A 17,064-nucleotide genomic window follows, 5' to 3' on the forward strand; every position below is an offset into this window, starting at 1 on the left:
ATAAAGAGTGCCAGTGCCGAATAAACAGTGCCGGTGTTGGCCACCGCCAAACACCGGCACAAATTAAGCACTGGTTTGCCGGAGTAGAAGGGTCGGCAGAGGGTTTTTTGATCAGAGGGTGCATAAGAGAATGCTTGAGAGAAGTGGGGAAAACTCCAGAGGTGAAGGAGAGGTTGCAGAGGTCTGCCAAGGCTGCAGCTAGTGAGTCAATGTTGTCTTTGATGGTTTTGGAGAGGAAAGGGTCCACCTGTTTGAAAGTGGCTTTCATAGACCGGACTTGTCTAGAAACCTCCTCAGGTATGACAGGGAAGAGGGTGGAGAGAATAGGGCGCAGAGAGGGGGGGAAGGGGTCCCAAGAAATGAGGGTGCATGAGTGGGTGTGGACGAGAGAGAAGATAGGATGTCCTGTGTTTTGGCGGTGAAGTGTGCAGCTCGGGCCCTGCAAAAGGCCTGGGTGGGTGCAATAAGGATGAGGCTGCAGTCAGGTTGGCCAGTTCCTTACAGACGGCCATGTTGTTGGATGCTGCGCAGATGCAGGCTTGAATATTGACTCTTTTCTTGAACCGGATACAGAGTCTATATTGCCTTTGCAGAAGGCAGCAGGCCAGCTTATCAGAGGATGCACCTGAAGGTCCCCATTTCTGTTTCGCTACCTTGCACTTGCGTTTAAGGTCAGCCAAACCAGTGTCGTACCTAGAGATGCACTTTTTGGCAAGCTTCCGTCTGACCCTCATGACAGGGGCAAGGATGTCGAGAGTATTTGAAATGGAAAGGTGAAGGTTAGAGAGGGCTGTGTCAGGGTGGGAGTTAGCCGCAAGAATAGGAAGGGGAAGTAGGTGGAGGCAAAGATAGCCGCTGACACTTCTTTCATGGGTCAGAAAACCTTGTAGGTGTGCCAGTGCTAAAGGAGAAGACAGCTTCAAGTGAGAGGAGAGAAGAAAGTGATAAGTCCATTAGAGTGAGGTAGTGAGAGGTATAGAGAGAGGGATGTCTGTGGAGATGAGAGCATCCAAGGTGTGGCCGGCAGTGTGTGTTGGACCAGGGGGTAGAATGGAGAGAGAGAGCGAGTCACAAATGTTGCAGAAAGCTCCTGAAGAGTCAGGAGAGTCAAGATGGATCAGATCACATCAGATCAGATCAGAAGGAGTTGGGAGAGGGATGGAAGGAGAGAAGATGCCAGGTCTGTTAATTCCAATAGGAAGAGGGTGGACTGGCCCGACAACCAGAGCCTTCAGACCAGGCATTCAAAGGAGAATTAGGCCTGAATGGGAATGGTGGAAACAAGGATACACTCTAGAAAGATCAGTGCAACCCCCACTCCTGGCCTGTTGAGCCTGGGCTCGGAGAGGATCTTGTAGCCTTCAGGGAGAAGTGTGTCAAAACTCGTGACAGAGATGTCCTTAATCCAGGTCTCAGTGAGAGTAAGAACATCAAGGTCCAGGTGTTCAAGGAGGTGGCAGGTGTCAGAGGAGTGCTTGGCTGTGGCGTTAAGCGTGGCAACATGGAGCAGATTTACATTTATTAAGGATTTATGGGGGAGGGTGCAGGGGACAGAGGTCCCCCTCGTAAGAGGGGCGAGTGCCTGAGCGATGGAGGCAAGAGCAGGCAGAGGTGCAAAGGGAGTACAGGCAAGGGAGCTGGGACAGTAGTAGATGGCATGGGAGCCAGTGAAGGAGGAGCCACAGAGGGCAAAGGAGTCCCAGATGCATCGGCAGTGGGTGACAAGGGCAACTGCATGGGAGAGACCGACGAGTATGTCAGTGCAGAGAGTGTGGGCAAGGAATCCAAGGTGTGGCTAGCAGGCAGGGGAGGCAGGGAGGCCGTGGGTGCAGTTGGAAAGGCAGCCAGTTAGAAGGAAGATGGAAAGTTGATAAGACGAGGGAGAAGCCTATCAAAAAGAAAGAGGTTGGGTTGAGGCCCTTGTACCAAGACGGTACCATTTCAATAGACATTTATGATGACCCTGGAGGTTGAGCGGAGGCAAGAAGGACCTCCCAATGGGTGCCACCATTGAAGGGTGAGGAAGAGTCGGGAGATAGGAGAGCAAGCATTTGAAGAGTCCATAGGTCAGGAGAAGGAACGACAAAGAGGATGTTGGTGAGTCTCTCTCTTGCTAATGCACTGGCGTAGGTGTCAGTGATAGGAAGGCCAGGGCTACAGCCAAGTGTGTCCTTCTTAAGTTTCTTCCTGCCAGACTTGGTAAGCAGTGAAGGATAGGAGATAGAGAAACAGAGAAGATAGGAGAGACAGACAGCGTCATTGTGAGGGGGCACATATTGTGCTACACTTAACCGGACTGAACAGCTGAGGCACACGGAGGGAGTTGACAGGAGAGTGCAAGCGCACAAGGAAATACATTAGGAATGGGAAGAGGCAGTGGGAGCCAATGGTGGGGTACAAGGGAGCAAGAGACATACACAATACAGAGAACAGGTAAATCAGTAAGATTTTAACTAGCAGAATAAAACAAATGCAAGATGGAAGCACACTTAAATTCGATTTTTAACTAACAGCAGTGGTCGAAGTGTACGAAACGAAGTAGTGGAACTATGTTCCCTGCTGGCCTGCCCCTGCTCCCCACAAACCCCATTGCCACAAACCCCCCACACACAATACACCCCCCAAACACTTGCACCTGCTGTTTAAGGGAACGTTCAGTGCAGTGCACTGAAAGGGAAGGTTTCAACTTCTTGCTACAATTTTATTTTAAAATAAAACCATTCCAGAACGGTTTCTTTTTCAAATAAAAGTATAGGAGCTGTACAAGGTAATTAAAACAAGTATAGGAGCACCGCTTCCGACCGCTCCCGCTCACTTCGACCACTGACTAACAGTCACAATCAATGCAAGAAGAAAGCACACCTAAATGTGGTGTTTAAACTAACAGTCACAATCAACACAATCGAATTTAGGAAGAAAGCACACCTAAATTCGATTTTTAACTAGCAGTCACAATCAATGCAGGAAGAAAGCACAACCATATTTGATTTTTAAACTAACAGTCACAATCAATGCAGGAATAAAGCACACCTAGATTCAATGTTTAAACTAATAGTCACTATCAATGCAGGAAGAAAGCACACCTAAAAATTAATTCTGTGATACAGGTAATACAGGACAGCAGTACAGAAATGGGGGCAGTGTGGCAGTGTGGTGGGAGCTCAGAAAAGGAAGGAATCAATTTAAAAAGGTAGACCATGTAGTATACGAGTACATAAGTCAACAGATATAGGGCAACGAGAATGCCTAGAAGGCTGATGGTAAGGAGAGATGAGGCAGGCCACTGAGCAATAGTCAGCACTCACGTGATGGCAGGAGGGATGCCAGAGTCCAGGTGCACTAGGATGCAATATCCAGCACAATGCATGTCTTCCCCAGCAGGAACAAGAAAAGGGCCCCATGCCTTCTGTTGAATAGGCCGGCTACCACTTACTGGATCCACTGATTAGCTGATGTGGAACGAGACTGCCAATGGAGGGGGACTAGGCTCAGGCCAGGGGAAGTCTCTAAAAGCCTAAAAAGAGAGTGGCCATCTTGGAGAAGGTCACGAACAGCAGGGCCAATGCAGGAACATAGAAGAAAGCCTTTTAAAAAGCAAAGAAGTTCAGCAAAAATGCTAATGTGCTAATTTACGTTGAGCGTAAGTCAATAAAACACAACTGTGTTTGCTTTTAGAATTCTTTGGTGAATCACCCGGCGGCAAAAAAAAATTGAAAAATGGGGATTTCTTGTTTTCATTTTTTCAAAGAAGATGAAACAGACAATGCCCTGCAATTTCAAAGCCATAAATTGACTTACCGTCTTAGTAAGAGGCTCAGATGAGCACAGGGCAGAAGTGTAGATTCAGGGCTGCCGGAGCACAAGGATCACCTGTTCTCAATGTGAAGATGAAAGAGAGAAAGTACCACTTGCTCTACCAAGTCCAGTTGGCCCTTTTGGCCAAGTTCTTCCACAACACTCTCTTCTGGTGGCCACACTCCTCCGCTGATCTGTCTTTAATTTCCTTTCTCCATCAGTTGTATCCCCTCCTCTTTCCTCTGCCTTTTCTTCTAACCACAACATTATTTCCCTCGTCCCTTCTTTCACTCTTAATGTTTCTCCTCCTCCTCTCCTGACTCTTGAAGTTTCTCCTAACCTCCCCCTCTCTCTTTCTCTCTCTCTCTCTCTCTTTCTCTCTTTCTCTCTCTCTCTCTCTCTCTCTCTCTCTCTTTCTCTCACTCACTTTTTCTCATCCTAATATTGTATTTCGCTCTTCTGATGGTTTACAACCTCTTATCCCCTCTTTCTCAATTGAATCTTCTCCTTCTCCCCTCCCTTCCCTTTCACTCTCACGCTCAATGTCCTTCCTCTTATTTCTCTCTCTCTCCCTCTCTCTCTTCTCTCTCTCTCTCTCTCTCTCTCTCTCTCTCTCTCTCTCTCTCTCTCTCTCTCTCTCTCTCTCTTGCTCCCTCTCTCCCTGTCTCTCTCGCTCTATATATATTACAGGGCCTGCGGTAGCGGCCCTTTAATTATGGTTAAGTTGCCCAACCCATAGGAAGAGCACATTTTGGGCATCTTATAACTTCGCCCCCCCTGGACGAATCCTCATGAAAATGTGCAAATACAGTATATGGCCCTGTGCGATCACTCCTGCAGTTTTGAGAGGTTTTGTGAAGGGGGAACAAAGTTAAATGGGGGTCCCAAAATGTGTGGGTTTTCCCATGGATGCAATGGAAAAAAGTTTTTGCCTGCACCTACAGCCCAAACCGCTGGTTCACCAAATTTGCACCAGGAGCAGTGGCTTGGTCCCAAAAGCATGCTTTTGTTAATTTGGTGTAACTCCATCCAGTAATTTATTTTCAAACGACCAAAAAACGAGGTAAAAAAAAGTGATATCTGGGTTTGGTCCACAGACTTACTTTCCTGTTCAGTCTGCGGGTGGGCCTCCGATTGGTTCAGGGGCCGACGTGAAGTCCGTGGACATCAGATGTGCCGGCTGATTGGGTGGTGAAGAGTGTGAGTTGCGTCATATTTCTGGAAATGCCTGCCATGCTGGATCCATGGACAGCACCCATTGTCTGCAAACAGCTCACTGGGGAAAAAGGCTGGAAAACACATTTTGGGTCATTTCGTGGTGGAAAGATGGTGGGAAGGGTGGAGCAGTGGAAACAGATGATATGGGGCTGTTTTGAAGGTTGAAAAAGGCTGGGGAGGTTTAGTAGCTGTTAGCTGACACCACAGTAGTCCGTGGACAGCGCGATGAACGGCCAGCTTGTGAAAGACATTTGGCATTATTTGATGGCTGGAAGAAAGTGTGGTAATGGTAGGGAAGTGGAATCAAAGTAATGTGGAGCTGAAAAAAAGGGTTTGAAAATTCTTCAGAGACCACATCAATTTTGGTGTCCACGGACACCATTTCGATTGCAGGGGGGACAGGGTGAGTTGCATTACTTGATGGTGTATGTTACATACTTCTTATATAGTTTATTGTATTGTGGTGATTGAAGCCAGTTGCCAGATTCCTGTGGGCATGGCAGGAGGCCATGGCACCAGCAATATGTGCACTGGGCACAACCACCACAGCAGTAATATGTGTATAATAATTATAGGTAATTTAGTAGGAGTATGGCCAGAATTACATTAGTAGCAATATGTGTATAGTAATTGTAGGTAATGTAGTGGGAGTACAAAGTGTTTGTAATATGGAGGAATGATGCAATTGAACTGTATATGGTACTTATGATTGTAGTACAATTGATGACAGAATATGTATTTGATTATAATTGCTGTGTTTACTTAGTGTTGTAGTGTTATGAAGCTGAAATCTCTGGTTTATTTTCTGTGGAAAAAACAGCACAATTGGTTAAGCAGGATAGTTCAAAAGCTGTAGTTGTATCTACATTTAAATCTACTTTCTCTTTTTTAGACCCTGGTACACACACTGCTGTTGTATTGGCATTACATAATCATTGGGACATTAGGAATAAAAATATGTACTGAATTTAAAAAAACTGATTACAATTATGTGAGTGTAAGGGTGATAGTATGTTTGTTTGAAGTATGTTGTGCTTAAGGGAATGCTTGAAGTAGTTAGATACCTGTTGTGGTATTCTAACTACATTAGAGGTTAGAAGAGGTTTTGTCGTATAGGAATTGAGATGACATATTATAAGTGCTTTGGAATGAAGGGTGTTTTTCGAGTACTTAGATACCTGTTGGCATATTCTAACTAGACTGACTTTCAAACATGCTATTGTAGTATTATGGATTTAGTTAGATACCTTCTGATGTATTCTAACTGTTAATTGTGCTATAGTTTAGTGACTAAATTTGGGTTGCAGGAATATTAAGAAGGCATTTGTTAAATTTGCTGGTAACCTATGTTTTGGAGTAACAGAGGTTCCTTACATTCAAACCAACCATTTCTTTGTTTGACATATGCAATATAGTGCCCTGAAGTGGTTGTGGTTGTGGCACCAGTGTAGTATTCTATACCTATTGTTGTGAAGGTTTTCTTTCCAAGAGATACTTGGCCATGTGTGAAGCCTGTAAGCGTGCAGTTACTTTTGGTACCATCTTAATTGTACCTTAGAAGCATTATATGTCATATTGGCTATGTGAGTTTATTTGTATGGTGGAACGTTTGTGTGAATAGCAAAAAGGGCATCATATGCCATGATTTGCATTCTACAGAAGCTGTTGAAATGGAATGGATTCAGAATTTGGAATGGATACATATACAAATTGTTCATTAGGGAAGTCGTCTTGTCAAACATGATTGCAGAGAGTGCATGTAAGTTTACACGTGTATGAAATTTAGAGGTTTTCATTTATAGGGGTGTTTGTGGTGTCTAGTAATTGCAGTAAGTATATTTGGATAGATCTTCCTGTTTGCTTATGGGAAATTGTACCATTCCTGCGCAGTAGTCAATTCTGGCCTTATACCTGAGACACTGTAAGTGCTGCCAGGATTATTTGTGGCATTTCTGTGAAGGACTAGCATTTGCAAACACAACTGGTCTGAGTCGTGTCACGAAATGTTGTGAATAATTGGTGACAATTGAAAGAGAAGATTCATTGCTACATATCATAACAATGTATTCCATTTGTGTTAATGAATTTAAATGGACCAGAGAGTTCTTTCTGTATGTAGATCACAAAACACAGTTACTGTCAATACGTTGTATGAAAAGTTACTTTATAAATTAAAATAATGCCGTACTTTTTACAAGGGAGTGCAAATAAAAAAAAAATCACTTATTGCCTTCATTCCAGTAATTTATGTCTGTGTATTTTACATAGGTGGTGCAGGTTTGTGGCATATCCTGCGTTTAGATGGTGGAATCATGGAAAACTGGGATTTTGGGTCCGAAGAGTAATGCATTTGTGTGTGGTTCGAGCCATTATTGATAACTTCCCCAGTGACAGCGGACAATAACGTGGATTGATGCAGCCAGTAAGTCAACTGCAGCAGTATAACATTTAGTGTCATTGATATCCACCTTACCAAACTAAATACAAACATTAAAAATAATTCAAAGTAAACAGTTGTGAGAAAGTTTTCTAAGTGCACTACATGTTCAAAGTTTTAAGAGTATCGTTACATAATGATGTGCAATAACATGTGCATTGGCCGAATGCGCTCACCTCATCCTTATATACTACCCCTCCAGTATCAATGGCAGTTGCCACCTGTGATTGTGCGCTCGCAAGGGGGCTGGGTAGATGGGGACACTTAAAGGTGCGGTACACAATGTGCTCCTCAAAGGCATCTTATGCACCGTGACTACTGTCCAAATGCCCACCGCAGTCCCGGTGTCTCCAGTCTCCCCATTGAAGACTCTGTTCCTGCAATGACCATATGTATGTGTCCCTTGAACATTGTTCAGGGCCTATTGCGCTTGCCACATCTTCATCCTCCCCCTCACTTTTATCTAGAAGCTCAATGTCTGTAGAGCTCTGGTACTTTCTAGGGTGTAGTATTGCAATAGGTTGTTTTTAAATCTACCCACTTTCTCTCTCTGCCCCTCCAGCTAATTTCAAATAAGGCTGCAAGACTTAGCATTGGCCTGAAGAGCAGGGACCGCATATCTCACCGTGGGTCTTCAACCTTTACTTGGCACCTCTAGCGCACCTATTCTCTACATTGTTTTCTAACTTTTAGTGTTATGTGGATGACACTCAGCTGTCCTTCAACCTGTGTATTGCATCCTCTTCTCTTCCGCTTATTGCTGACTGTGTATGTGTGATTCAGGAATGGTGTGCCTCCAACAATGTTTGCCTTAATGCCAGTAAGACTGAGGTCATTTTCATTGGACCCCTGCTACTGCTTTCCCTTTTTCACTCTGGCTATCCTGCTTAGGTCCTATGCATGTACCTTACGGCAAGGAAAAAACCTGGTGTCATCTTTGACTCCACCCTCTCCTTCTGTACTCACGTTACGGACGTCTTTAATAAATCCCATTACCAACTGCACCTACTGAGAGATATTCTTGCTTTTGTCATTTTCCCACAGAGGCCAACTGTATCAAGAGCTCTAGTTATGTCTAGCTGGACTAATGTAACAGTCTCTTTCTGAACATTCCCGCCTCTACTCTTCAAACTCTGCAAGGTATCCAGAACAGGAATGCAAGACTTGTCCTTGGGTTTAAGACAAGGGATGATATTTCTCCAGTCCTGAAATCTCTACACTGACTCCAATTCGTAGCTGCAAGGATCAAGTTGAAGACCCTCTGCATTATTCAAAAGGCTTTCTGGGGCCAGGGACCACACTAAATTCACCATTACTGCCTATGTATTTTTCTTGTTGTGCCCTTCGCTCATCCATCTGAACTGTCTGAGGGTTAGACGCTTCTCTAGGTAAAGAGTGTGGGGGGGGTAGATTTCTCTCTTCGGCTGGTGAGTCCCTCTAGAACAGCTTCCCGGCCTCTCTCAAACTTGAGCAGGAACACAGCAGGGTCTGGGAGTAATTTAAGACTTTCCTTTATGCTTCTGCTTTCTTTCTCTCTCTCCCCCATGCTGATGTTCTCATTCTGCTGCACTAACTGGTTACCTGGCCACCCTGTAAACCATATGGGGACCAGGTTCCCTTATGACCAATAGCTCCATGCACTGTTTCCGGGCCCACCACACACTATGGATTGTATCTGCAAGCCTATGTTGCCATGCCTATTTGCACTTACTTAGAACCGGCCACCCCAGCATCACTTACTGGAGGTTGTTTACTCCCCTTGCATCCCACTGGCACATCTCCTCTCTTTTGCCCTTGCACGATATGAATGACACAAGGCCTAGTAAGATCATTTGTTTTGTTTCCCTTTGTTTCAACCTTCCTTGTCGTGTTGTGCTTAGAAACAACTGTGTACAGGGCCGTTTTAAATGACTTATCATATCATATCATTGTTGTTTTGTTCCCTGGCCCCGGTCTCGTGGCGATGTGCACATTTTTATTTAGGCGTAGGCGCTTCACAAATAACCAAGAAATAAATGATTAAAGTAAATGAGTCTGGACACGCTGGAAAGTAGGTGCAAAGATAAGTGGCTGCAGAATGCAATACACCAAAAGTTTATGTGCCACAGTGTTAGTCAACATTGAAATAACTGGCAAAGGAATTTGTATTGCAAATGTGTATTACAAACATAGGCCTGTGGCCTTTGCACATTTACATCTTACTGTGGAGGGCAACGAGGGGCGTCTGCATGAATGCAGAAATTGATATGATTCCCGGACAAAGTGTGATGCCTTTGTGGTTGGTTTAAGGATGAAATTTAAGACCCTTGCATTATCCACAAGGCTCTCTGAGGCATGGGAACAAACTACATGCTGGTGTTTTTGACAAAATACCTTTTTTCACAATTCCTTAGATTTTGTCACTGCAAGTCTCTGCTGGGGAAACAGCAGGGGCAGATATTATTGATGTGTAGGGAAAGATGTACCTGTGTGGACCACACCTGGGGTTATCTTTGAAAGAAAATGTAAATGTATTGGGAACAGGCATGTTGATAGTGGTAAAATGAAAGTAAATATTGTGCTATGTGGTTTACTTGAAATATGACATTCTTCTTCTGTACACTGATTGCCAGTAATATTGTTCATTTTTGTGCGTGGACTCAAGCACAAGTAAATCTCCCCAATACTACATCAGAACAGCTGACCTAAAAATGAAAGATTTTGGGGTGGTTAAACAAGGATCTCAAAGAGACTCATGGTATATGGTGGGTCATTGGTGGGTCATTGGCGAACAATTTGGCGAGGGGGATAGGGTGTCTAAAGTCCGCCTCACCAGAAGGGTGTATTTAGATGGTACAGGTTTTTCTGTCTGGTGGTCCATGGGGTTGCAGGCGAAAATAGCTTCAGAGGCGGTCAAATGGGCCACTCACCCCTTTTTAGTGTCCACTCAGAGTGGAATTACTTTAGCAATGCCACAACAATTAGGCTTTACCGTCTGTTGGTAAAAAACCACCACCTAGGGAGATGATAACTATTTAATATGAAACCCCACATTTGTACACTAAACCAAGCCTATAACACCCATATTCGGCAACAGAGTTCTGAAACCAAAGAGCAGAAAAATCATGATGGATCAATAGATTCAGAGCTACTACTAAGGAAGGTGATCTTGAAGAATACTTATTAACCTGACACCTTTTTGTTCAGTGACTAAGCACTATAGTGATACTATCAATGCATTTAAAACATTGTCATTGTACCAAGATGTTTTGTTAAAACGGTTCTATAGTGTTTACTTTTAGTACCACTTAGAGTAGCAATGCAGGGCAACAACATGCATACATCATAAAACGTTAATAATCTGAAATCCTGTCAGGAATGGCAGCACATCATTAATGAGTTAATCCAAATTAATTGTCATTGGTCAAAAGATCTTTGCGTCAAAAGGATGCACGTTATATTTGTATTATGTTAAACCCAGTCTAATAGATAAAGCATTTGTAGACGCATAACATACATTGGCCCTCATTGCGAGTATGGGGGTCTGGAAATAAGGGTGCCGGTAGCTATATACCGGCACCCTTTTTGGACCGCCATACTACAACGGATCGCCCTGTCACGCCTGACCTGCTGGGTTTTAAGGCCCCTGCTGGCATGCTTGTCACAGAAGCAGCGGCACCGTTTGCAACAGTGCCAGCGCTTCTCTGTCCCCATTTCTATGGAGTCCTATGGGTCTCCAATAAATGAGGATTTGCCGCTACCGCTGCTCTTGTGATATCCCAGTGGTACCGGGATATCAGGTGGTGGTAAGGTTGTTACGGGTTGCCGGTAACCCGCTGCCTACTGGAGGGTTTTACCGGCAACTCTGTAATGAGCCCCATTCTATCATCCTCATGCATCCATTTACATTTGAATCACAAACAATCACGAATACCACAATCATCCATTGCAGTGTTCTGGGATTCTTTGCAAATAATGGCAGCAATCACGATGGCCCATATCACCCCAACACATTTCATTCCTGATTTCAAATGGACAATTTTCTTCAGGAAATACTTCACTTTTAGAAAGTTGGAATATTCAAAATGTGGATGTGGGTTTGTACAGCTGCACCCACAGTTCGAAGGCTCAAGCTTGTGATCACAGACACACTTCAGACTTAGTCAAAAGAGAAAGGCTGTAGAGCAAACATCATATAGAATTCTATACTATACAATTCACCCTTGGAACAGACTTAATTCAGTGGGTTACCTCCCCACCTCTATACAAATTTAGAATGTCTTTACTCCCAAAGTTACGTCCAGGATATTATTTTCAAATGATATAATGACTGAGGAATCACAATATGACTTGCAACTAATTGGATGTTCTCTTGTTTCTTTAAACTGTGTATCACTGTGATTATGGGGCTGCAGGGGCTTCCTGCTGGAGGAAATATAACAGTGTTGACTAAACAAACAGTGGGTGGGATTGTCTCAAAATAATCAGCGATGGGGTTGTATATTAGGTCCACTTAATTAAGGATTGTAATCCTGAGTCTGTCCCTTGATTTCAAGGTCTGAACTGTTATCCTCTGTATTTCACTGACATCCAAATGCTCCTGCACATACTTTCTTGGTCACAGGGACTTTTGTAGTTGCCAGAGGATGCAGTAGGAGATACAGCTACCAGCAGCCACCACCTGGCAATCTAATATCGTCTAAAGGGGCTCAAATGGAAGACTGTTCAGGAACAGTTGGCCCTCATTGTAGTTTCATGGTCCCCTGCTGGTAGTCTTTCTGTGCCTTTTGTTTTATTTCAAAGCTGTGTTCTATTTGTTTCTCCAATAATCTCTTTGCACTAGCCCTAACTGACCGTTCTATTATTGTAATTGTTTATTTGTAAAGCGCTTATACACAAGTTAAGTGCTTCAAAGCACTTCAAGGCAGGAAGGGAACAAGGGAATGCAGTCGTCATTCTTAGGCCTTGAAGATTCTGAATGATCTAACAACAATAACTAGCATACTAGGCCTTAGGCATATCTACTAGTGTAATGTGTGACAAAGAGTGGAGGGGAGGGTAAGGGGAAAGAGAAATGGAAATACAGAACAATAAACAACCGTACTAGGATGTGCAAGTGCACAGACAGGAAGTGTGAGGGAGGGGGAGGGGAACAAGTGCACCCAATCCAGCAGGGACCTGGGTTAAGTGCAGAGTGATTGCTCCTCTCATGGAACATATTCCAACTGCAGTAGTGCCAAGCAGGGTGCAAAGGCACAGAGGCAGCAGGACTGGCGGGGGTGCCAGGGACCTGTGAGGCTCTGAGGGTGCACCAGGCAGCCAGTCAGCAAACTAAGTAGATTGGGAAAGAGAAAGAAGGAGGGAAGCAGGAGAGAAAGAGAAGGAGGTTAGCAGGGGAGAGGGGGAGAGAAAGAGGAATAGAAGAGGAAGCTCTTGAGGAGTTTCCACAACTTAAGTAGGTCTGGTTCAAGACAGAGAGAGGCAGGGAGGCTGTTTCAGAGGGAGACACCGGCAGAGGATAAAGATCTACCCACAAATCTCTGGAAAAAACGGATCACCCGCAGAGGGTTGGAGGAGGCTGAGTGGAGGGCTCAAGAAGGAGAGTATTTAGGAAGTGAGCGTTGTAGATAGTAAGGGCCCTGACCCAGCAAGCATTGTGGACTATGCAGAAGGACTTGAATTTGATCCTTGCAGCCACAGGGAGCCAGTGGAGTGATTTCAGCGCCAGAGAGATGAGGTCCCTGGTCTTCAGTCCAAGGATAAGTCTTGAGGTTCTGTTCTGGATAAGTTGAAGAGGTCAGAGAGTGGAGGAAGGAAGATTGAGAAAGAGAGTGTTGCAGTAGTCCAGTCTGGAGAGCACTCTGGGCATAGTGAGCCTCTCGGGAAAGTGAGAACATGTAGAATACCTCTGAGGAGGTGCAGCAGGTAGTGGGACTTTTTGGACATGTCCGAGATGTGACAAGAGAAGGAGAGAGTAGAGTTAAACATGACCCCCAGGTTGTTTGCCTCACTGGTGGGTGAGGGCCCAGGACAAAGTTAGGCCAGCCACAGTGAGAGTGGGGAAGTGGGAGCAGGGGTCCCAATGAGGAAGATCTCTGTCTTACTGGTATTAATGCAGAGATCATTAGCAGCACACCAGGACTGAAATGCGGACAGACAGTCAGGAATGAGCAAGGATGAGGAAGAGGCCGAGGGTAGTCTGAAAGAGGGCTGTGTGTCATCCGCATAACACTGAAAGTTGGAGGTGAAGGCAGAGATCTTGTGGGTCAAAGGGGCCAAGCAGACATTGAAAAACCAGGGGGATAGATTAGATCCCTGGGGGACACCACAAGAAGAGAGAGTGATAGTGGAGAGAAAAGACCCAAGTTCCGCCTGGGAAGGACGGTTAGAGAGAAAGGGCGCTAGCCATGACAGGGATTGATCTGCGATGCCCAGGGTATCACAGAGGCAGGAGATCAGGATGCTGTCGTTTATCGTATCGAAAGCAGAGGGGAGGTAAAGGAGAATGAGGGCAGAGGGAGATTTGGAATCAAGGTTTGAGAGCTGGTCTTCATGGGTGTTCAGAAAAGCAGTTTACATGTGTCTGGACGCTCCAAAGCCAGTCTGATGGTCATGGAGACAACCAACAGAAACAGTGTGGAGGGAAAGCTGAGAGATAGCCAACATCTCCAGGAGTTTGCTCAGAAAAGGTTTGAGGGAGATCAGGTGATAGTTTGCCGCAGTGCTTAATTTGTAAAACAAATAAGTGCCAGGGCCCAAAAAATCTTGGCCACCTAATCGCGGGGCTGGCGGGCACTGCCCGCAGAGTGGGCGGCCTGTGCCAGCTCAGTGCTAGACCCAGATGCTAGACAGTGCTAGACAGCCAGCAAGAGTGTGCTTTCTGGCTAGTCCCGCTAATAACATGTGGGATAGTGCTCCCAATTTCTGCCCCTCTGGTCTGGTTGCTACTATTATACTCTGGGTGTGCGTGTGTGTGTACACCTACCTACTCTGTGTGTGCGTGTACATGCATTCATGCTTGTGCCTTTTGTGTCTGGATGGGCCTGGGTGGGTCTGAGTCTGTCTTCCTGCTTCTCCACCCGCACTGGTGTGTGTGAGTGCTTGTATCATCTGTGTGTATACATGTTTAGTGTGTGACGATGAATCTGATCAGTGCTGCTGTGGCTCAACTTATCCCCAAAAGAGATATGTAATCAATTCCTTTTGCCTCATGTGTTGATGTGCATCTGTGTACGTGTGTATGCACTTGACTGTATGCCTACCTGTTTGCCCGTGCATGCATGTGCATGTTGTATATGTGTGATGTTCATGTGTGTGCGTTTATGCGCATGTCTACCTTCCTGCATGCATGACTTTCCATGTGTGTCTGTAGAGTGAAGTATGTTTGTTGATTAATATGTGAGCAATAAGTGATTTGAGGTGTGGGTATTGGGCCTGCAGCTCCACCCTGGCTCAAAAATAGAACTGTGATCCTTTGTTAGTTTTGGCTATTAGGTGGCGCCTAGATTCCACTGTAATCCAAATCTATTTTAGTGGAGTGCAGCTAGTAGGTAGATGAAATGTGAGGAGGGGCACATGGCTTGTGGGAGTTATGTGGTTATCTATTCACCTATAGAGTGCCCATGATCATGGTAATCCACATGGACATTTCCACTCACTACCTGTCTCTCCCCACTGACTACCTGTCCCTCCGACCCACTACCTGACCCGCCCCACCCACCACCTGTCCCCCCCCCCACTACCTGCCCCGCACCACCCAAATCACATTACTCTTGGATCTCCTTGAGCCAGCTCTATGAAGAAGCTATTGCCACGGTTATTTCTAAGCAGTCTGCTGAGATTTAATCCCTTAATTCTATCTGTACTTGTGCTACTGGAGTAATTAAAATGTCTTCACCAAGTGTGCCTTCGGCCACTGGGCCTTGCACTGGAGTCCTGTTAAAAACAAGTATTGATGAAACCAATACCTTTGGTTTGTGTACAGATATTGCTATCATGCCCAGGTGCTCACACCAATTGCCAGCTGTTATCTTATAGCAGGTAGTATCATTATAGCAATGCCTGGAAATCACCTAGCCATGGCTTGCAAAAAGGGTTATCAAAAAGCCCAAACGCTTGGCTTTGCCAATGCTTGTTTTTGCTTTAGGTGTTGGTGTCTGACTTGGTGAGTAGGTATCAGTCTCTGCCTGTGCTTGTGTGCATTCGTGCACATGGGTGTGCGTGTTGTGTGCATATTCGCGTGTGTGTGCATGTGCGTGTGTAAGAAGCCATTTGAAAACTTGAGGTTGTAGCGTCCTGCATCCAGTGCTAGCTTGTGCCTCGGATAGAGAGGCATTTGGAATGTAGGCAGGTCCTTTCAGCTGAGAGAGAGGGAGCGAGAGAGAGCAAGCTATGCCAGCCTTTATTTTTACTGGCAAAAAAACGCCCCTTCCGCGCTGTTATCTTGGTCTCCAGGCCAGATATGACTTTTCAAGGCTTCCACAGGAAGATGTACTGCTTGCGGGGGAGTAAGGGCGGGGCGAGCAGATAGGGAGGTGGGAAGGTGTCACGCGGCATCCCGACAATGCACCCAAAAAGATGGATTGTGACAACTGACAAGACGCCGCATTTCACCCTTGCATCAAGAAAGTTGACACTTTAAGTGTTAAACTTTCTTTGATAAATGCCTCCATCTCCGTGCTCTGCTGCACAGAGAGACATGATCAAGGGTAGCTGCAATAAAGAGTGCCAGTGCCGAATAAACAGTGCCGGTGTTGGCCACCGCCAAACACCGGCACAAATTAAGCACTGGTTTGCCGGAGTAGAATGCTCAGCGGAGGGTTTTTTGAGCAGAGGGTGCACAAGAGAATGCTTGAGAGAAGTGGGGAAAACTCCAGAGTTGAAGGAGAGGTTGCAGAGGTCTGCGAAGGCTGCAGCTAGAGAGTCAATGTTGTCCTGTTTGGAAGTGGCTTTCATAGACCAGACTTGTCTAGAAACCTCCTCAGGTATGACAGGGGAGAGGGTGGAGAGAAAAGGGCGCAGAGAGCAGGGGAAGGGGGCCCAAGAAATGAGGGTGCACAAGTGGGTGTGGACAAGAGAGAAGATAGGATGTCCTGTATTTTGGCGGTGAAGTGTGCAGCTCAGGCCCTGCAAAAGGACTGGGTGGGTGCAATAGAGGATGAGGCTGCAGTCAGGTTGGCCAGTTCCTTACAGACGGCCATGTTGTTGGATGCTGCGCAGATGCAGGCTTGAATATTGACTCTTTTCTTGAACCGGATACAGAGTCTATGTTGCCTTTGCAGAAGGCAGCAGGCCAGCTTATCAGAGGATGCACCTGAAGGTCCCCATTTCTGTTCTGCTACCTTGCACTTGCGTTTAAGATCAGCCAAACCAGTGTTGTACCTAGAGATGCACTTTTTGGCAAGCTTCCGTCGGACCCTCAAGATAGGGGCAAGGATGTCGAGAGTATTTGAGATGGAAAGGTGAAGGTTAGAGAGGGCTGTGTCAGGGTGGGAGTTAGCCGCAAGAATAGGAAGGGGGAGTAGGTGGAGGCAAAGATAGCTGCTGACACTTTTTTCATGGGTCAGAAAACCTTGTAGGTGTGCCAGTGCTAAAGGAGAAGACAGCTTCAAGTGAGAGGAGAGAGGAAAGTGATA

Source organism: Ambystoma mexicanum, chromosome 5q (assembly GCF_040938575.1).
Source record: "Ambystoma mexicanum isolate Mex_15411 chromosome 5q, UKY_AmexF1_1, whole genome shotgun sequence".
Taxonomy (NCBI): domain Eukaryota; kingdom Metazoa; phylum Chordata; class Amphibia; order Caudata; family Ambystomatidae; genus Ambystoma; species Ambystoma mexicanum.